This window comes from Thunnus albacares, chromosome 23, assembly GCF_914725855.1.
Source record: "Thunnus albacares chromosome 23, fThuAlb1.1, whole genome shotgun sequence".
Taxonomy (NCBI): Eukaryota; Metazoa; Chordata; class Actinopteri; order Scombriformes; family Scombridae; genus Thunnus; species Thunnus albacares.
In genome coordinates this window covers 15,628,441-15,648,880 of record NC_058128.1, presented here as the reverse complement: position 1 = coordinate 15,648,880, position 20,440 = coordinate 15,628,441, and the positions used below count along the sequence as shown (strand labels likewise).

Here is a 20,440-nt window from a genome sequence, read left to right as displayed (position 1 = left end):
CCATTTGTGTGTGTGTATGTGCATTTCAGTTCTGTCAGGTCTCTTCCTATCTCCATTTCTATACCCATCACTCCCAATGTGCCGCTAACATGTAGCTAAAAATGCAGCTAAAAGTAACGTGTATTTTCTCAGTCATAGACCCAATCACATGAGAGTTCACACATTCACATGAATGCAGTTCCATTAACAAACAGGCAAAGTGCCCTACGAAAACACAGCTGCTGTTAGTCATTTCCATTTCGAACTGACATGTGCACCTAATAGAGTGTTAGACATGAGTTGCTCTCACATTTCCATATTTCCTCTGATTCACAACTTGCATGACATCACTGAAATGCCACATATAAAAGAGGAAACGTATTGATTCTAAAGTCCATGCAAATGAGAGGTTTCTTAACATAAGTAACCCGACATATCGATAAATATGGGACCATAAATCTTGTGTAGGCCACAGGATTGAATTTTGGAATGATATTACTCCACAGAAGGCTTTTTCACTAATTGGAACTCCCCCCATTCTGAAACAGATGATTGGTTTCCTGGGTTACTAATTGATTGCTGCCTCCTTTTGTCTCACTCCAGTTTCCTGTATGATGTGGGCATGCAGCGTGTGCCTGGGTCAGATCGATGCAGGGACTAATGAGTTATTTGCATGCATGTGCTCACCTTAATGATAGATTTGGATTATAAATAAAGGGGAGGAAAAGACCGCTGCTCCTAACAAAGCTGACATGTAAGAACATTTTTTTTCATAGTAGGATCTTACAAAAGCATCGTTGACCTCACGGCACAGATGTACCGTCGCTCCCATCAGATTCATTAGCGCTACGGAGGCCATCGATATTCACGGCAGCGCACATTAATCATCTCTGAACATTAAAGTCCCGTTGTGAAATGGTGGAAGAGCCACCTACAGTTACAGTCCCTGTGTAAGTATCACCTTTTTACTGCGGGCTTGTTTACGTAATGCTTCACTCAGATCAATCTGTAAAAAGACCTGCTTGAATGAGTCAGACTTTACTCTCCATTAGGCAGATGGAAGGTTTAAAGAAGAGCTTGGTAACCGTTAGTTACAGCTGAGTTTTGACATAGAGGATACCAGTCTCATAGACTTCTGTGATTTAAAAATTGAATGCCCTTCTAACTAATATTTACGAAAGTGTGAATAAAAAACACTTCACTCACTGGTAATTATGCACTGGTCAAATTGACTGCGCCAGCTGTCACAATTTTTCATGTATCCAGGGGAGCGTTTGAGAGGGGGAGAAGGAAAATGACAGGGAATTATAAAATTAAACAGAGTTTTATCTAATCAAACTGAAAAGGTTGTGTGCAAGTGTTATTTTAAAATGCAGTCTAGCGGGAGTAATACAGAAACATACATGAAAAAGGAACGTAAAAATATGTTTTTGGTGTCTCATTAATGCCACTACAGTACCAATTTTTGTCAACTTTCTGTTATTTCACTTTATTTTACTCTTTGCCGCAATTACAAATCTATGTACTGCAGCTTTACAGAGAGCAGAAAACTAAATTAAGCACTGTGGTCACTATAACAGTAAAAGGCAACACAACAGCATCAAACACTTATGATACTCAGTAAAAAGCATGAGCATAATTACTGGCACATCAAAGTGATTTTGTGTTTCTTTTGACTAGTGAGTGAGGTGTTAACACAAGCTGGCAGTGATGATAAAAAGAGTAATTAAGTTAAAATGAAAAAAACAACATTTGAAATCCTAATGTACCAGTGCTTGTGCACGTTTTTGATGTTTGTTTCTGACTAAACCTTGTATTTTTCTGTTGGCTGGAATGTGCTCAGGTCCCATTCTTCAAACATAGCTTGACTAATCCGGGCTTTCATGATGGTAGTCAGTTAAAATTATTTTGTTGGTTTTAACCCATCAAACATTATCTTGAATAGCAGTGCGCAATTACTTTGAAATGAAGGCAACATGAGTCAAGGGTGAAAACCACGATCAACATAATTGGCTCATAATATTATTGCACTACACAAGATTGGCTTGCAGGCATCATGGCATTATACAAACAGCACATTTTCATTGCAACTGTACAGTAGTTAAGTTAAAGCTGAGGTGTACATTGAAATAAAACATGACAAACCTCTCAAAACAGACTTAAGGCAATGTAAAACCAGAGATTAAATTGTGCGTAAATGTATCAGTTGGATTTAAATAATTTGCCCATAATTTAAAATTGACTGCAATTTAAAATCACTTGTTTCAGTCTAAGCGTATATATCTATACATATAATGCCATTAAATTTTTATTACATTATTGTTTAAATGACAAATTCCCATGATAACGTCATAATGAAATGTCTGATAACACAGACATGTAACATTTAGTTGCTTATTTGGATTGGTTCCTTTTTTAAGATGGGTTCTTCTTTTGTCTTGTATGTTCATGTTTAGACACTGTATACAGAGCTCTTTATTGTGAAATTAAATTGTTATAATTAGACAACATATCTTGATGGTTTCTTGACAACCTACAGATTTTTATCTGAAATCAAAGAGATGAATAAAGGAGTTATATGTTCTTTCATGTAAGGTGTTAATCTTAAAAAAGTTAAATAAACTTGCATTTTTGCAGGTTTGGGCTTAAGGACTTGTTGCTCTGACGACAGCTCTGGATACATTTTTAGTTACATTCAGTCAACTGAAAAAACTGGCTTGTGTAAAATCAACAACAATCAAATCAAGCTGTCTCAGGTATGCACTGATGACAGACAGGGCTTTGGTCTTAAACTTTAAAGATAATGACATAATCATTCAATCTGGTAATTAATTTAGCTAGTGGAATTGGTAATATTTTTTCCAAGAGATATGGTGTTTTTCAGGGTATCTATAAGGGGATTGCACTTAACTTTCATTTGCTCTTTTTCACTCCTCGTCAATGCATAATTAGTGTGATTATTGCTATTCCTTATCTCTTCTTAACCTCCGAAAAAGAAACTGGTAGTTGTCTAAAATGCATTTTAGGGTCACAGCTCTTTTCTAAGCTCTAGAGAATTTGTGTACTATAGGAATGAGGCAGCAAGGTGGCCCATGGCCTAAATAAAATGGCTCCATGCGTCTCTTTCATCATAACGGGTGGCCTTATTCTTTGATGTAATGATGGCAGCGTTGGGTAGAGAGAGGGATGGATTTTTATTAGATGGGGGTCGAGGCTCACGAGGGCCATTCAGTGGAGGAACACCTGCAGTGCTGGCAAAAGCAATCAGTGCAGATAAAGTGCTGTACTTCTTTCCCTTGTATGTTTCAAATCACTATTGATGCCAGTGCACACTGACTGCATGTCAAGCACATTTTTACACATGATACTAATCAGTATTGTCCCTTACTCAGGCCCTAATCAAGCTACAGGAAGAAATAGACAATATGTCTGTGTATGCGTCTCCCTGCTGTCTGTCAGGATTGCTTACACCAATATTTTAAACTTGCTGGTACACCCCATATGAACACATAAATGATTGTGGTCTACCATCAATCATCCTCCCCCCTGTATGTGTGGATGGCGGCTCTGTGTGATTCCATACACTGTGAAGCAGCATGTGGCTTGCATTATGTTATACAAAACAACCGTATTCCTTCAGCTCATTACACGCTTACCTGAAAAAATGAACAACAATAACCAAAGCCCTGTGTTTGATCTTCATTATCTTTTTTGATAGATCTCCTTCTCTTTCCATTAGCTCTCCCTTTTGATATTTGTGTTTTTCTCTTCTCTCCAGCGTCTCCCTTTTCATCTCATCTCCAGATAAGACAAATCCACCAGTTTAGATTAGATCACGGCGAGACAGAATGACCATTTCATATTGATGATAATTGTGTTTAACATAAATTAGCTATCTGGAATATTTGCAATTGAAATGAAGGGAGCAGGGTAGTTAACAGTCTGGCAATCTGCTCTCCTCCATAATGTACGCATCCAGAATGATGTTTCTGCTGACTGAAAGCTGTTCATCTATGAAATAAAAAAATACTGAGTGACCTACTAAATTGTATTATGTTAATAGTGGAATTATCACCAGACTGTGGAATACCATCATATTAATTATTGTGCCAATAACAAATTATTCCCTCTTGAGGCCATGTTAAAACATTTTTCTCTCACTAGGGAATTAAAAGCCACTGCACAGTTTTGTGAGGGCTAACTGTTGAATATGTTGAGATCAGTGAATGTTACACGAAAGAAAAATGTGTCAAGAAAAAGGCTCAGAAAGACTTACAGGGTGTTAATGAATATGACTAAAACCCTCTATTTATGTACTCTGTGCGACTAGCTGTAGAGATTTGTGCCATTTGTAAGCCCTGTCTCAATTCTGTCAAAAGAGAAAGCCTTCCTCAGTGCTCTGAAGTGCGTCCAAAAGAACATGGGTGATAACGAGGGCCTGGCTCCTCTCTCTAAGTCCTGCAGGCCATTAGTGGAAAAGGCTCTTCGCTGGATCTTGATTCTAAGAAACGACTATTTCTGTCTCGATTGGCTTTTCCTTTGGAGCCGGGAGACGCTTGGTGCAGAGTCCTCCCCGCTGGCTTCAAACGGCGGGTATAAAGATTGAGCAAGTGCCATCGTTCACGACTCCAGCGAAGGATTAGCAAGGTGAGAAAATGTAAGAGGAGCTGTTGAGCTTGATAGGAATTAAAAGGGAACTGAGGTAATGAGGGGGATTCAATCAAAGGAATGGGACCGCTCTTAGAACAAAGAGGTCTTAAGCCCACAGCAATCGGGAGACAGATCGAGATACTCTGATATACATTAACTCAACCAAAGCCACGTTAGTGAGTGGTTGAGGTAGGTAGTCAAATGAATGTGGATACCTTTTTTATAAAGTGTTTGTGATATGACAGCATGCTATTTTATGGACAGATCTTTATTTTCTTTAGATCAGACAATCATGTTTTTTTCCCACTCATGAGAAGAAAATCATACCCCAACATAATTTAAATTTTACCTCAAACTAGTGCTTTTACTCATCACTCATACAGCTGGTTGATTTCTTGTCATCCAGCTTGCGCAGTGTTTTTTCATAGTTCAATAGTCCAAATTGGATATTGTTTATGATGCATGATATTGAAAGCAGACAGACTCCGGAGGGACCAGCGACAGTCTTGTCGACTGACTGAACAAGCTAACAAACAGATCCAAGTGATTCTTGTTGATGCTCAGAGACATGTAACTCCCCGAGCACAACAAAGGGACATTCATTCTATATTTATGCCACCACTGAAGTGTCAGAAATATTGATGACCCTGGGCAGAAATTAGCCCGCTTGTCAAAATAGAATAGTGCAAATGCAGGGTTTACTTTTCATCCAGCGCTGCGCTTGCAGTCTTTGCAACACTCATCAAGAAGCTAGAAATTGTGACTGAACAAGCACAAAGCCCCGACACACTGGATCATTGTCAGTCTAAATTTAAACTAAGCACATCTGTCACTTTGTGTTACTGATGCACAAAAATGCTCCAAGGTTATGGAAGTTACTTGACTTAATTGAAGTGAGACAACTTGTTTTCTGTTATTGCCATTAGGGAATTTGACTATCAGCTTGTATCTGTCACTAAATGGAAATGTGGAAATAAGCGAGACTAAATTGACGTTTTTTAACTCTGATCCTGGCAGAGAAAACTAAATTGTTTGGGGGCTAGGACACCCTCTTTTGTTTGTTTACTTTGCTAACTGAGTTAGAGAACTCTAAGCCAAAATCACTTTTCACAGGCCCAGACTTGTAAGTACCAGATGAAAGCATTGATTCTCGTCTTAGATCAATTCCTTTATTTCCTTGACTCAAAGTTCACCATCAAACTCTTAACCGCAAACAGCCAGGCCAGGCGGAGAAAACAATCAAAAAATAACAACGAAAAACATCAGCACCCAGAAAAGACAATGGCAATTGATCAGGCATTCGGCGAGAGAGGTGGCATCTCTCTTATCAGATTCATTAGTTTTCCGGCCGCTCTGACATTTCCATTTGCACACTCCAATTGACAAAATAAAATACCCGTTCGGCTCTCATCCCTCAGCTCCACGCAGGGTAATCACTCCTCCACTGCACCATACACTCTCACCCCTCTGTTCCTCCATCCCTCCATCCCTTAGAGTGCAGCCTCATCATGACTGAGGAAGAAACATAAACAGAACGTATGCCTTTTGCAGAGGACTCGCAGGAGTACACATGCCACTGAGCATCCCTTCAATCTGGGGTCACTAGTACAAATCACCTCAGGGAAGGGCACACTTCAACTTTTCATTTTCTTCCCATCACCACCTCTCTTGTCTCTTTGTCTTTCTGTCTCGCTCTCTCGCTCACCATGCATACTTAAACAACTCCACCGAAGTGCGGCAATCTCCTAGAATCATCATCAGCATCTCCCTGCCAGCCTATTGACTGGCCACACACTCGCAGGGAGTCTCTCAGCCATCCATTTCATTTAGACGCAACTTTCTGACTCCTCCACATTAGGGGTCAAACAGGCTCTTTTCAAAAGAGGCTTGGAAGGGAGGTAAATTATACAAATTGAGTGGCAGGAGGGAAGGGAGCATGGCTGAGCCTCTGTGGCTCTGTGAACCCAGACGACCTCGGGTTTTCTTAATGATGTTTTCGCCAAGCCAGACGGAGACACATTGGATGATTATGCTGCAGATCGGGCAGATCTCTCTCAGTCTCGCTTTTTCTTTCTACACCCCACCATCCTTCCCACCATCCATCACCCTGTTTCTCTCTTTCCCCTCAATTCTCCTCTTTTCCATCTCTCTACATTCCACTATACATCCATCCTCCTCTCTGCCTCTCTATACATTCATCTTCCCTCTCCCAGACTTTCTCAGAACTCCACCCATTTGAAGCAGTGGCAACACGCTGAGAGACTATGGTCGAGGCTGATGATGCTCCCTTCCAACAGTGGCATTTAATCAATCGAAATCTTATTTTGGGGATGAGCAGAAAGGAAGTTGTTTTTTTCATGAGCTGCTCTATAATAGAATAACACAGCCCGAAGGCCAGGTCCCTCATCACTGGGGACTCCATAGATTGAGGTGATCGAGTTGTTTGAAGATGAATTTTGAATACTGCCTACGCCGGCTGGCAGGCTCCGCTCGACTGTAACTCACTTGAAATTTAGTAACAACATATAAAAATGTCAATTAAAAATGGAAATTAGGATGGAAAAAAGGCTCATACACCTTTGAAGCTTCCTTCATTTGCATAAAACACTTTTAGAGAAATTTAGGGGTTGATCTTGTGCATTTGGTATCATAGATTCATCCCTTCAAACACCTTTCTTGGCATATAAAGGTTTTGTCTGTAATGTTTGCAAAATAAATTAAGATGTTTGTAGCACTAATTGCTCATTGATAACAATATTGATTCAACCTATTAAAGCTTTGACATTTGCCGTTTTGCAGAGTCAGGTTAGTCTGACCTAAAAGATGTGCTGTATTTTTTATATTCTAGCAGCTAAGGTTTGCATGGAATAAACCATATAAAATAGGATTTTTAAAGATATTTAGTATCCATAATCAACTTCAAGAATTGCTAAGCAAAAATATTCCACTTAATTCCAAACATAGAAAAATCACTGTAGAAAAGACTTCAGCATTATGTACAATCTGATTCCTTCTCCTTCCTCCATGTAATGCTATTGCGTATTCAGAAAGCAGGTAGCGAAGAAGACCCCAAGTGTCTAGTAATTTTCACAAGAGGTAAGAGAATACAACATGCTGGATCCGTAAGACTGCAAGATATGAGCTCTGCATCAGAGCCGCCATCTGACAGAAGACGCAGCCAGAACCTGTTAGAGACTCCACAGCAGATGGACAGATGAATGGTGGTCAGGTGTCACACACACACACACACACACACACACACACACACAAGCTTCTTCACACACTGGCACACAAGCAGGTGACATGTTGTCACAATGACAGAACACATACTGTAGATGCTGCAACCACTAATGTAAAAACTTAAAAACACACATAAACATGCACCAATTGTGTCTAATAAAAAATGTCATTTATAGATAACTAATTTGCACTCGGAAATACATTTCAGAGATTAAATATGAGAAAGTCAATGCTGATTTGAGGCATGAGACAGGACACATTGACTTTTGCAGTACTGAAGCAATTTCATGATCTTTCCCTGATCACACTTGGGACACTGGATGCAAATATCAGTCCCCAGTATATTAGGTATAAGGTAAAACTCTTGCCATTGCCCTTGACCAAGACACTGGTCTCAGAGGCGAAGTTGGTCCCCAGGCACTGCACTGTGGCTGCCCACTGCTCCTAAATAGTTAGGATAGGTCAAAAAGCAGAGGACAAATTACCTCATGGGGATTAACAAAGAATAACTTGACATACACAAAAGACCTGAGGTGCAATCATGCACGTAAACCATGCACAAAAAGCTATTTCCTACTTACAGACACACACACACACAGATTCACACACAGACTGATGTGGGTTTGACTGATGGTGATGATGATGACATGGCATTTGGCAGGTCACACACACAGATGGTGGACACCTAGCGATTTCACTGGCTCGCTGCAGTGTGTTAGATTTGGAGACGAAGCCTGACATTCGTGCTGCGTCCTCAGGAACCTCAAGTACAGAGGGAAGGGGAGAGAGAGAGAGAGAGAGAGAGAGAGAGAGAGAAAAAAAAAAGCTCTGGCCCCACAGATTAACAGAACAGATGTCCTCACCTCCTCCATCACTGACAGCCAAACACATGGTGACCAAACCTGACTGCAGAGAAGAGTTGGTATAAGTTATAACTTGACTGACGGCCGTACAATGACTGCAGCTAGTCTGTGATTGTGGGAATCAGACGGAGCCTTTATCTTGATAGAGCTTCTTTGAGTTCTCTCACTCTCAGCAGCAGAACCGGCCCTGACCAATTTGGTGCCTTAGGATAAGATTTTAGCTGGTGCCCCTTGCATGGCAGCTAGTTCCACCACCAATGTTCATAATGTTCATACACTCACACAGAAACTGCATTGCTTTATGTCTTTGAGATTTTCTTTATTTTAGAAACAAAATAAAAACAGCGTTAACAAACCCGATGCTGCATTGCTGGAAGGTGCTGAGGTGGACAAGGTGTGTGCAGGTGGCCCAGGATATGCAGGGGTGGGATTAAAATATTTCAAAAGTGCATCTGAAGAGAGAAGAGGAGTATATATGACCATTGGGTGTTATATTAGGCTGCTGATGGTGAAACCCACCCAATAATAGCACCTAAGCCCCAATATAGCCTATAACATTCTAAACACAAACAGCAAGAGTTAACCGGGGACAATTGTAACATCTCAAATTGCATCAATCAAAAACGAGACAGAGCAATGAAACTCATTATGCACATGGTACGAGATGATCTACAGTGTTTCCCCTATATTCATTTAGCAGTGGTGCACCGCCGCTGCAAAATTATGAGCGCCACTGCTAAAATTTCAGACGATCATTAACATCAACGGGCTACTAATGATTTTCACTCGTACACTGTGTGACCATAAAAACCCTGCGTTATTGTGGATTTTTTTTAGTCATCCTTCCTCTCTTTGTTCTTCAAAGGACATCTATGTGAAAGGTACAAGAGTAGCGTAACTCCGTTAAGGCATAAGGCAGTGCGTGTGTGTGTAAATGTGCGTGTGTAGTTGCGCAAGCGCAAAGGGCGAGCGGTAGATACATGACGTGGATGCGAGCAGAGCAGAGGAAAAGTTTAGCATTAAGTTGTCAATCTGGCAGTAAATGTACAGTACAGACTACAGTTTGTCAGTTAATAAATGCTGCAGCTCCTCAAGACAAAGAAAATACTCATCTATCGAAGGGGGTTAGCCCCGAAGTTAGCAACAACTAACTAACTTGACCAGGCTCACTTCAGGTGGACTGACTTTTAAGGTGGACCGCAATTCTCATTTTAGTGTCAGCCGCTCTTCAACAGAGAACGGAGAAATGTCTGATGGGTCTCTTTCTTGATACTGTTTCTGTTGCTTATTCATTAGAAACTGTTTTTATATTTGTATAATTATGATTAATTATAATGCTTTAGTTAAACTGGAATTAATTCAATTGATATTAAATTGTTTTAACTATATCTATATTATTGGGAGTTTATTGTGGTCCTTGGTATTTATATGAAGGTATCATGTGTGTTGTTACAGCCCCCATATGCTGTTACAATCGCCCCTGCATGTGGAGGCAGATGTAACATTTGACTTGTAGTGTTTCAATCAATATTGTGACTCTAACATTGCTTGTAAAAACACTTGATGGCTTTTAACAAGTAGAACACAGATACAAGTTACCTATTTGAAAACTGTGTCCAAATAGTTCAAAAAGTTTTTGAGTAATGACTTCAAAACCAAAAATTGTTACAATTGCCCCCGGTCTCCCCTACACCTAGCATTCATGCACAAAACATGTTACAAACAGGGCTAATGTTAGCTAACTAGACTAAGATGTCAATAAAAATGTATACCTGGTTCCTTGAGGCAGCAGCACACTTAAAAGAAACAGTGTATTTCTCAGAATTATGTTGTAGGTTATAAATAGCAAGAGTTAACTGACATCAACTCTAGCTCTATTCATTCATCACACATTACCTCTCTTTTTCACGTTTTTCCTCCTCTTCTCTTCTTCTTTGTCTTCCCAAGGCACCAGAGGGCTTTGGTCTTTTTGACAAGATGTATTTGAATTAGGCTACTGAAGGTAATCGTATCACGTTTCACAGTCAGTGGGGTGGGGGGTGGTGGGGGGCTGGTGATGCTGCAGGCAACCCAGAAAATAGGATCTATTTAATAGGCTTTGCTATGTAGTGAGGTTGTTGTGGACTTTTTTGTAATATTTTGAAACAATAGTATTAAAATAGTATTAACAAAAAATAGTAAAAGTTTAAAATTTTGACTTTTTTTTCTTCCCTCATTTTGGCTGCCCCTAGCATTCGTCTATACCATCTGTGCCACAGGCCGGATCTGCTCAGTAGGGATCTTTCAGATTGGCAGAAGTCCACCTAATAAACACCAAAGCAATTATACCGCTCACACCCTCACTGTATCATTTAATGCATCAAAATAAGATAAATAAATGCATGACATTAGCCCCAACAGAACTGTGCCTTCATTTCACTGATACCACGCCACATAGGGAGGTTTCTTGTGCTTTCTCGAGACACAGCATATACAGTAAACAGAGAGAACAGGCTTGGCTATGATTGGAATAGCAATGACCTTTTCGTCATATTGATTTTGGCTGGGGTTGCTCTAGGACGGGCTTGAGCACAGGCTCAGTGTGCGTCTGTGTGGGGCACTGAAATTTGTGGCTTGGCCTTTTCTTGAAATACTAACATTCCTTCAACAGAAATCGCTATAATGCTCCAATTAGGGAGCACACCGACAGACAACAGCTGTTTAGAAGAGAGCTTTCTCCCATGTTTCCACCAGCCACTATATGTGGTGCAATACAGTACAACACTGTTTATTGGCCCCTTGTAGAAGCCTCTAGGAATTCAAATTAAATTTCATTCAAGGGAACATCCATCCATCCATCCATCAATTCAGGTATCCACCCAAGTATCCTTCAATCCATTCATCCCCCATCCATGTATGTATCCATCATTCATGCATCTACCCATGTATCCATCCATTCAAGTATCCAACATGTTCCTATTCAAATATTCATTCATCTATTCATCTAAACAAGTCAGCAGTAATCAGCAGGATGACATCATTTGTCTTAGCCTTCCAAAACCATTAGAAGTCACTGTTGAAGAATAAATACATTTTGTGATGTGGCAATTCGGTTCAGTTTAGACACAAAAACCACTTGGTTAGGTTTAGGAAAAGATCATGGTTTGAGTTAAGGTAAGTAGTTACTCAAGATTAGAGATACATCGTGGATAGGGTTAGGGTTTTTAAAAAACAGTTTTGACTGGAGTTTGGAACAGCAATCTCCCATATTAAAGTCTAATGTTTTCTAGGCTAATCCATCCACCCTGACCCCTCCCTATGCATGTTGTTATATGTCACTATATAACCCTAACGCTTATTTGATATCCTTCTTTGATCCAATCATAATTACTAAGGCTGCTAGAGGGCATCTGTCATTTGAATGTAAATATACGTCAATTTGGGGCACTTGCATAAACAACAGTCAGTTTCATTCAGTCTCATTAATCTATGTAGCTATCTATCAATCCATCCATCCATCCATCATTTCATCCATTAATTCATCTACCCATTCATCCATATGTCTAGCCATATATCTATCTATCTATCAATCTGAAGAAAACTCAATGCCATGAGGAATACAAGACCTAATGACAATTTAAGGAAAATGAAAGAGCCCCATGAGACAACCAAGAAACATTTCAGTGCAAATTAAGAGTCAATAAAGCCCATTACACTGCTACTTCACTGTTCTGTGATTATGCTGTTAGTTTTTACGGTCAGCGATGGTGCTAAATAAGATGTTACCCATTAAACAGCAACACATACAGTACTGTACAACTGTGATTCAATATCCCAATGACCCAAATAAAAGATCTGTAAAAACAGGGAGGCCAGAAAATTAGGCTAAACATGTTAAGATAGGAGAATATAATGCTCAAAGTGTTGCCTGCTGAAATAAATTTACTGTGTGAGCAAAGAGTAGTAGGAGAGGATGAGAGGGGCCTTTTAATGGGCTTCTCAGATGACTAACTAAATATCCAAGGCGCTCAGCTGCTAATTAGTTTGATTCACCAGCCATGCTTAAAGCATTGCGGTTTGTTGTTTTGCTTTTATTATTTCCCATCTTGTGTTGGCGTCCACTCTTTGAGACTCCGCTTAGTGTGCCATCTGAGGCCCTTTGAGGAGGAGAGCTAGAGATGGGCCCACCCTCAAGTGACAAGAAAACATTGTTGTTTTCTTTCCTCTACAGGATACCCATGGCATAAAAAGATTTCAGAAACCAGAGTGGCTTGAAATTAACTTTACTGTAAGATAGAAGAAAAAGTTAACTGAGATAAAGGAAGTAAACACAGTGCAGGAATTGCCAGTGGTGACTTTCTGAGGAGCAGAATGTTGCAGTACAATGTCCTCATAAAGGACACTTTCTAAGCAGAGACACGGTGTCCTCGAGGCTCGGCGTGATGGCATTTGTCAAACAGCGACAACAGATTATCAGAAGAGAGAAGAGAGAGAGAAAGGGTGTGGGGACATTTGGAGGGGGAGTAGAGAGAGAAGCAAAAGATTAAAACTAAATCATTTATGGTAAAAGCAGGAAAATGTGGAGTTCCATGTGAACGGGTTCAATAGAATTGAATAGAGAAGAATTCATCGCCTTTGTCTAAAAGCAGCCTGTGAAACAATGGAATATAGAAGACTGGTAGTGGTTAAATACTCTGGTAATCAATAATGTAATATCCTTCACAAGGGCATGTACCCACAATGAACGGTGAGCACCCAAAGCCCTGTCTTTACATTCGTTGGCATGCGATATTGTGGCTCTTGGACGATGTGTCAGAAAGCAATAGATTTCAAAGATATACACAACAAAATAATCTTATTGCTGCCTTTACTTGAATATCAGAATATTTCACTTGAAAAGCTGCACTAATTAATATTTTTGTATAAACAACAGATAAAAGGACTATTTGTAGTGACAAACTCACAGAGAGTCATCACTCATTTCTGCAGTTCCCCTCAGCTCTACTGAGCAGTTTAGCATCTTTCAGCTTATTGTTTTGGTTTTATGGCCCACAACTTCATTGTATTGATTTAGTCTCATCACTCACATTAACCTTCACTCCAGTGAAAGCAGGCAGCTGTTTTTAGTGGAAAGCTCAAAATTAGCTATTGGTGATTATTTATTTATTGCTCGTGTCTGCTGTGCGTGTAAATAGGCAACTGTTTGATAACTTTTTTGTCATAACAGCTTTACATGACAATATGTGATATTAGCGTAGTGACAGTTATAGTGACGATTGTGTGTTTACAGCTTGTTGAGCTGCCTCCAAGACGTAAAATTAAAAAAAAAAAAGCAAAGATGATTGTGTTAATATTGTCTCCCATACTATGACTATAGTGAGTGAAAAGATTGTCTTCTGGTCTTTCTATTTATGTTGCTGCTATGTACCTTCCCCAAAATTACTGTGGGGGCATAAACATTGGATTTTAAGCATAGAAATGTAACTGAAGCTATGTTGAGCAAGTGTCCTCTCATCAAATTGATAAATGTGTTGATTTGATATAATTATGATGATGAACAAGTTGCTATAATCCATATCTTGTTAAAGTATATCACAACTGCAGTAAACACTGTTATTCATGTCCCTTTGTTAAAGCCAAAGCATAATTGGACATATTGTGGTTGTATACCTACCGGCTGAGTAATGGCACCACCTGTAGGATAACTTTTACTAATCTACTTGTTTAGTTTGGGTATGATTCGATGACTTTTCCATTGACTGCTGACACAATGACTGTTATTATGTGAAAGTTTCTTTTAAATCAAAATGGACCAGATATTTGAACTGTGTTGGGTGTTAAAGCTGTATAGTAAATAGACCATTTTCTAAATATTTTTTACTCTGCTGACTTTGGAATTTAAATTCCATTAGCAACTTACTTGCAGTGAAGAAAATGCTTGGTTGCCTTCCCAGCACAATGACAACAACCTAATTGATGTCAGTGCCCATGTTAGCCCCGAGCCTTTACCAAGAAGAAAATATTAGAAATGGAATTCTGATGATTTGACAATCAGATAAAAAAAAAAATGCTGCGCACGTCTCCGGCAATGATGAGTGCCTGCAAAATATGTACTGTATAGAGCATTGCAGGTGATGTACTGACTGCCGTGTGCATTAAGCAACACATTCAGGAAATAGCTGCTGCCTCTGCATATGTTTTCAGTATTCTGCAGGAGTAGGGTGGGATTAAAAACAGATGTGCCACCTGCCTGTGAGAAGGAAGTTTCAGTTAGTCAAAGTTGTGAGGGAGAGAATGTGTGTGTCCTGTATGCACAATCATTTCATTGAACAGTGAACTCCAAGAGTCTGGAGGAAAAAAACAGAATAATTCAAAGCCTACAGTTTGGCGCAGTCTCTGCAGAACAGCTTGTTTGCATTAATTATATGCAAAACCTTAAATTAAAGATTGGCGCCTTTTTCTTCCTTCATCAGTCGTGCAGGGAAAGACCTAGAATCATACTTGATGAAGAGACAAATCGGTGATGAGAAGACCATTACTGAGTGACAAGATGAGGAATCACGGATGAAGTGAGTTTTGTTGGATTTTGTTTATGTTCCTCTGCATTATTACTTGTTGTGAAGACACAAACACTCAAGCAGTGTAACAGAACATGCAGAGCAGTCATGGTAGATGATTGCACAGATCAGCAAGTGACAACGGTTGGACAGGTTTCAACGCAGTAAATAGGAGGAAGGATATGAGGTGATGTAGTGCAATGAGCAATTTGAATGATTACAACTGCTGTGGAGAGAGTTAGAAGTGGAGTAATTGTAATTAGTATAAATATTTTTACAAGTTCTCATTTGTAGCATTGCAGAGAGCTACACTCGAGCTAACAAACAAATTAGCTGTTAGCTTCTGTGAATTTCTTTTCAAATCTCCTAGCTCTACCTATCCTAGCTTCCCAGGCAGCCATAATGAATGATATTTCACCACTACCTCCTTTTTTCCCTGCTCCCCCTTTTACCCTCTCCCCTCCTCAAGACCCCCGCTCATCAGTCGGCTGGTAGAGGGGAAGCTCGTCTGTCTCCAGCTTATCTTCCCTCACCACTCTGCAGTCATATCACCCTGACCTGACCATCCATCTTCCACCATCTCCCTCCATCACCGCGCGTGTGTGTTTGTTTGGGTGTGTGTTGGACCTTGAGCTGCCTGGCTGCGTTGTATTTTCCAGCCTGAAACCGTCCATGTTTCCCCTCCAACAGGCCCAGAAAACTCTGCTGCTTGCTGTCTGCGGCGGTTGAGATCTCTTGCTCTAAATGTCTGTTTGGTCTAGTGTAATAGAGAAACAGAGCAAGCGTGAGCGTCAAGAGGTCTGCCTCGCTTTCAGCTCACAGTTTATTGCGGGTGATGTATCTGAAGACAACCGCTGACAGCTTTGCAACCCTTTGAACCTCACATCAAAGGATGACAAAATGGTGGGCACTGTGTGGCAATTTGATCGGTTGAAATGAGCTGCCGCCATCAAACATGCACTATCACAGATCTGAAATTCAGAAAAAGTTTGTGGAAAGCCTATTTACCCATTTCTACTGGACATAAAATTATTTGAAAATAAGCTATTCTGTGACACAGCACTCACAAACAGAATATTGCCATCCTATGGACAGTGACCTTTCTTGATTTAAAGTAGAAATCTTCTCAAATGGCACAAATTACATACCACATTTGAATGTTGCTAAGCTGTCCCACTTATCAGCTGCTGCACAAACTGCTGGATCTTAACTTTAATGGTTTTAAACCTACCGTGCACACATGATAAAATCCTTTTGGATCCCTCAATGAAATTGTGTGCCTAAATACTGTGGGGTAAATAAACAGGTGCCAGAGATATGACTTTGTGGCATTTGTCAGTTGCACAGCAATCTATTTCAAACATTTACAGAGCATAGTAGTGGTGCTCTCAAGCTGCGGCTAAGCAATCATTTGCTCCAACACACTCAGAGGGAAAGGAAGAATTAAGATGAAATGGTGATAGAAAAATTTAATGTACTGTAGCATGTTGCTGCTCTGCAACAATGCAAGTTAGTGCAGCCTGTTTTAGACATAGGCTGTAAATGGTAAATACACTGCCAGCTTTAAATGTTGGTAGTGCTGAAACAACTAGTTATTAATTAATTAGTTGATCAACAGCATACTTTTGTTAGTCAATTGATCTTATTTAGTCATTTTACATGCAAAAACGCCTTCTCAAATTTGAGAATTTGCTTCTTTTCACATGCTTATCATTTTACATCATACATGTTTGGGTTGCTGACTATTGGTTGGACAAATCAAGCAATTTGAAGATGTCGCCTTGGGCTTCTGAGAAATTATGATGGCCATTTTTCACTATTTTATAAATTAATTAAATCAAAATAATTTACAAATTAATATAATGAAAAAAAATGCAGCGTTATGTTTAAAAAGAACCCAGTGTTATTTTTCAAGAGGAGTCATACTGGCAGGGTGCTAGTAACATTTCCATAATTTTTACATGGCTTAAGTATAAATAAAAGCAGCCACATTCATTAAATTCAAGACTATAATGTTTGAACTTTCTGCATACATTGTGCAAACCAATTACGACAAACTAAGAAGTGAAGCTAAATGCGGTGCCTTTTGGCTGACTTGTCTCTGAGAAATGAATTTTGAAAGCTACAGGAGCTACACTACTCTTGTCAAAATTGCTAGAAGTTGGTTGAAACGAAACGAATACTGAAACGAGGGATCTGCTTTCTCTTCAGGCTATATGTGATGTCCTGCCTTTCCTAGACTTACGAGCCCCATGCTGGTACCAAATTACCACGTTGGTCATGTGGCTATCCATAATGATCCTACTATTTTTGAACTAAGTCAGCAGCAAGAACTTTTAAGTGATGGAGACCTACTGTACTGTAAGTGTGAAAGCCATCACTTCTACAGAGCAATGTTAAAGCATTCATGACGGTCATTGATGTTACTTGAGATTCCTCTTGTCTTTCTGTCTGTGAACTACATCTCACTAATAACATACATTACTTTGAAGACATCCTAGATATTGGCCTGAGATTAAATAAATGCAAATTGTGATCTGAAATTCTGCTCCACACAGTCTGCTGAGCATGCTAGCATACTTAAACACCAGCATGCCAAATCATATATCATTTCTTTGATGACAAATTTAGGATAAGCATACCAACCAGTAAACAAAGTGCTAATGCCTGCAGTGGGATGGCCGCCAGCTATATCAATTTGTGTTTTCTTACAGTATATACGATGCAGCTGAAGAGGAGGTAATTAAGAGGATACACTGTCTGCATGTTCATAGACTCAGACTCCTCTCTTTGTTATTTAGTGTGTGTGTGTGTGTGCTATATGTATGTGCACATCTGTCCCAGGGGATATGTGCACCGTCTCTTTCTTGTGGAATATTATGGGTAATGTAGGATGACAGAGGAGCACAGTCACATAAACAGCAAATTGGCTACTACGTTGACTTCCAGGATCCTGATAAAGATGTGCAAATATCGTCTAGAACATATACTCTCACAAAAGCAAATTGCACACACCTTGTACAGACAGAGAGACACATACACGAGTCAACACTCAGCAGGTAATGCCGGTGTGCATTATAGCAGCACACTGTGGCCTTTCAGCAAACACACATTCTGCTATTCAAGCATGTTCTAATCTATACCATAACATCTCATCAGGTGTGATCAGTATGAGACCATTAGATTGTGTTAGTTTGCCAATAGAAACTAGCAGGGAAGTGTGAAATTACACTGTTCAGTGTGTGTGTCTCTGTGTGTATATTGTATGGTTGCATGTATGAAGTGCCAATGCCCTCTCAGCAAGTGTGACCATGTATTTGTATTTCTATCCAGCTAGGCAAGGCAATTAAGCCGGCTTGATGCATAGTATTTATGTAATGGCAAATACACAGAGAAAACAACTATTGAACCGGTGGATGTGTTCTGTACTTTGCTGAAAATGGATCACGAGGGTTATTTTTTATTCTAACAAGGTAAATAGACCTGTATCCATCCATGAAGAGATATTACAACAACAGTATATAACACGCCCTTATAAAGTAAGTGGCTACAGTATGTGTTATTGTGCAAAATACCAACTACTAACTGTGATTTAAACCCATGTAACCTCCCTCTCTAACCAATATGTTCTGTTAAAGAAACAGTTCATAATTTTGTTTTCTTGCAGAGGGAGGATCAATACCACTCTCATGTTTGTCTGTTAAATATGATGCTACAGCCAGCAGTTGGTTAGCTTAGCTTTGCAGGGAAACAGTTAGCTTGGCTCTGTCTGAAGGTTTAGTTTTTGTACAGATTAAACAAATTAGATATAGCGGGCTAATTAGTGAGCAAGGAAATTAGCTTTAGCTTAGCCAAGAGACTGGAGCAGGAAGCTACAGCACACAACTGAAAACATGTTTACATTGCTGTGTGTGTAGATATTAAATCAAATGAGAAACAGCGTGTTAAGTATTGTGTTTTAGAGATGTTAGTAGATGTATTTTTGAATTTTGACAAGAGCCAGGCTAGCTCTTTCACCCAGTTCTCACGCTAAGCTAAGCTAGCTGGTTGCTGGCTTCATATTCAACAAACAGATATTTTAGTGGTATCCAATTTTTTCCACCTAACTCTCCACAAAAAAGCAAACTAGCCTGTTTCCCAAAATGTCAAACTATATCTTGAAGTTTTCATCTCTGAACATTTAATGAAGAGAAGATCTAATGATAAAGTTAGAAGCTTGTGAGCCATAAAATAAAAAAAGAAAAAACTCTAAGAAATAAAGATGAGGTAAGAGAAGAGATGTTGTTTCTCCAGTGTACATCATGATATTTATCATCCTAGAAACAGAGCAGAGCGTCTAACACCAGTATGATGTGCGTTTGATCTGGCCTTATTATGGATGAAACAGAACTGCTGTGGGGCAGTGAGGGAGCCCTCTTAATAAATGAATTTCTTTAATCTCTTTAAACCCTGCAATTTTATGCCTGTTAATATCAAAGTCCAACCAAAAGAAAAAAAAAACATTTTGTGTTTTAAAAATCATGTCAAAATGATTTATTGTCTTATTCGTTGTCTTATATTTCATGTTTTAAAGGCCTTCTGTATCAGGTAAAATGTACTGAGGTGCACTGGAAAAGGGGAACTATTTCACTCCTTTGGCACATTTTCACTTGTTTTATCTGGATTTAAACACTTTTTTTCTCCCCCCAGTCTCAAAGCCCCATAAAGCTACCGTACAGGATGATGATAATCCTTTCCCTTCCCCCCCTCTGCCTCTCAGGTTAGGGAATCAGTAGGCAGCCTCACCGGGAGACACAGAGCTCCCCAGGCATAAATCACACACCCACATACTTTCTATCCTGACTCCCCCTTCTTCTTTATCCTTTTTTCTCCCTGATTTTCCTCTCACTGTCCACCCTGCTCCTCCCCCCTCTTCTTTGCTTTCCTGGCTTTGCTTCTCTATTCCTGTTTTCATCATGTTGCCACTACTCTCTCGTTATTGCTCATTCTGCCTCTTTCTCCTACTTAACATTTCTCTGTTTTTTTCTCCTACTTTGTTTCCAGTGCTGTCTCTCCTCCTCCCTTTCTCTCTCTCTGTATCTCACTCTTTCTCTGTCTCCTGCCACCTCATCCAAATTTACATCACACCATCCTTTGTCTCAAACCGCAAGAGGATGAGTAGCCACCTGCCGA

The 20,440-nt window shown here is 39.7% G+C and overlaps 1 long non-coding RNA gene across 2 annotated transcripts in view; it reads right to left on the bottom strand.

Moving 5' to 3' along the window:
* Positions 1-20,440, bottom strand: part of LOC122974879 — a 218,118-nt gene that overhangs the window by 44,878 nt on the left and 152,800 nt on the right. The window contains exon 5 of one of the 2 annotated variants that reach the window (XR_006400477.1): positions 16,009-16,025. The exons of the other annotated variant lie outside the window; for it this stretch is intronic. This is a non-coding gene — a long non-coding RNA (uncharacterized LOC122974879). Of the gene's footprint in view, positions 1-16,008; positions 16,026-20,440 lie in introns of those variants that run through there. 2 annotated transcript variants of the gene reach the window in all.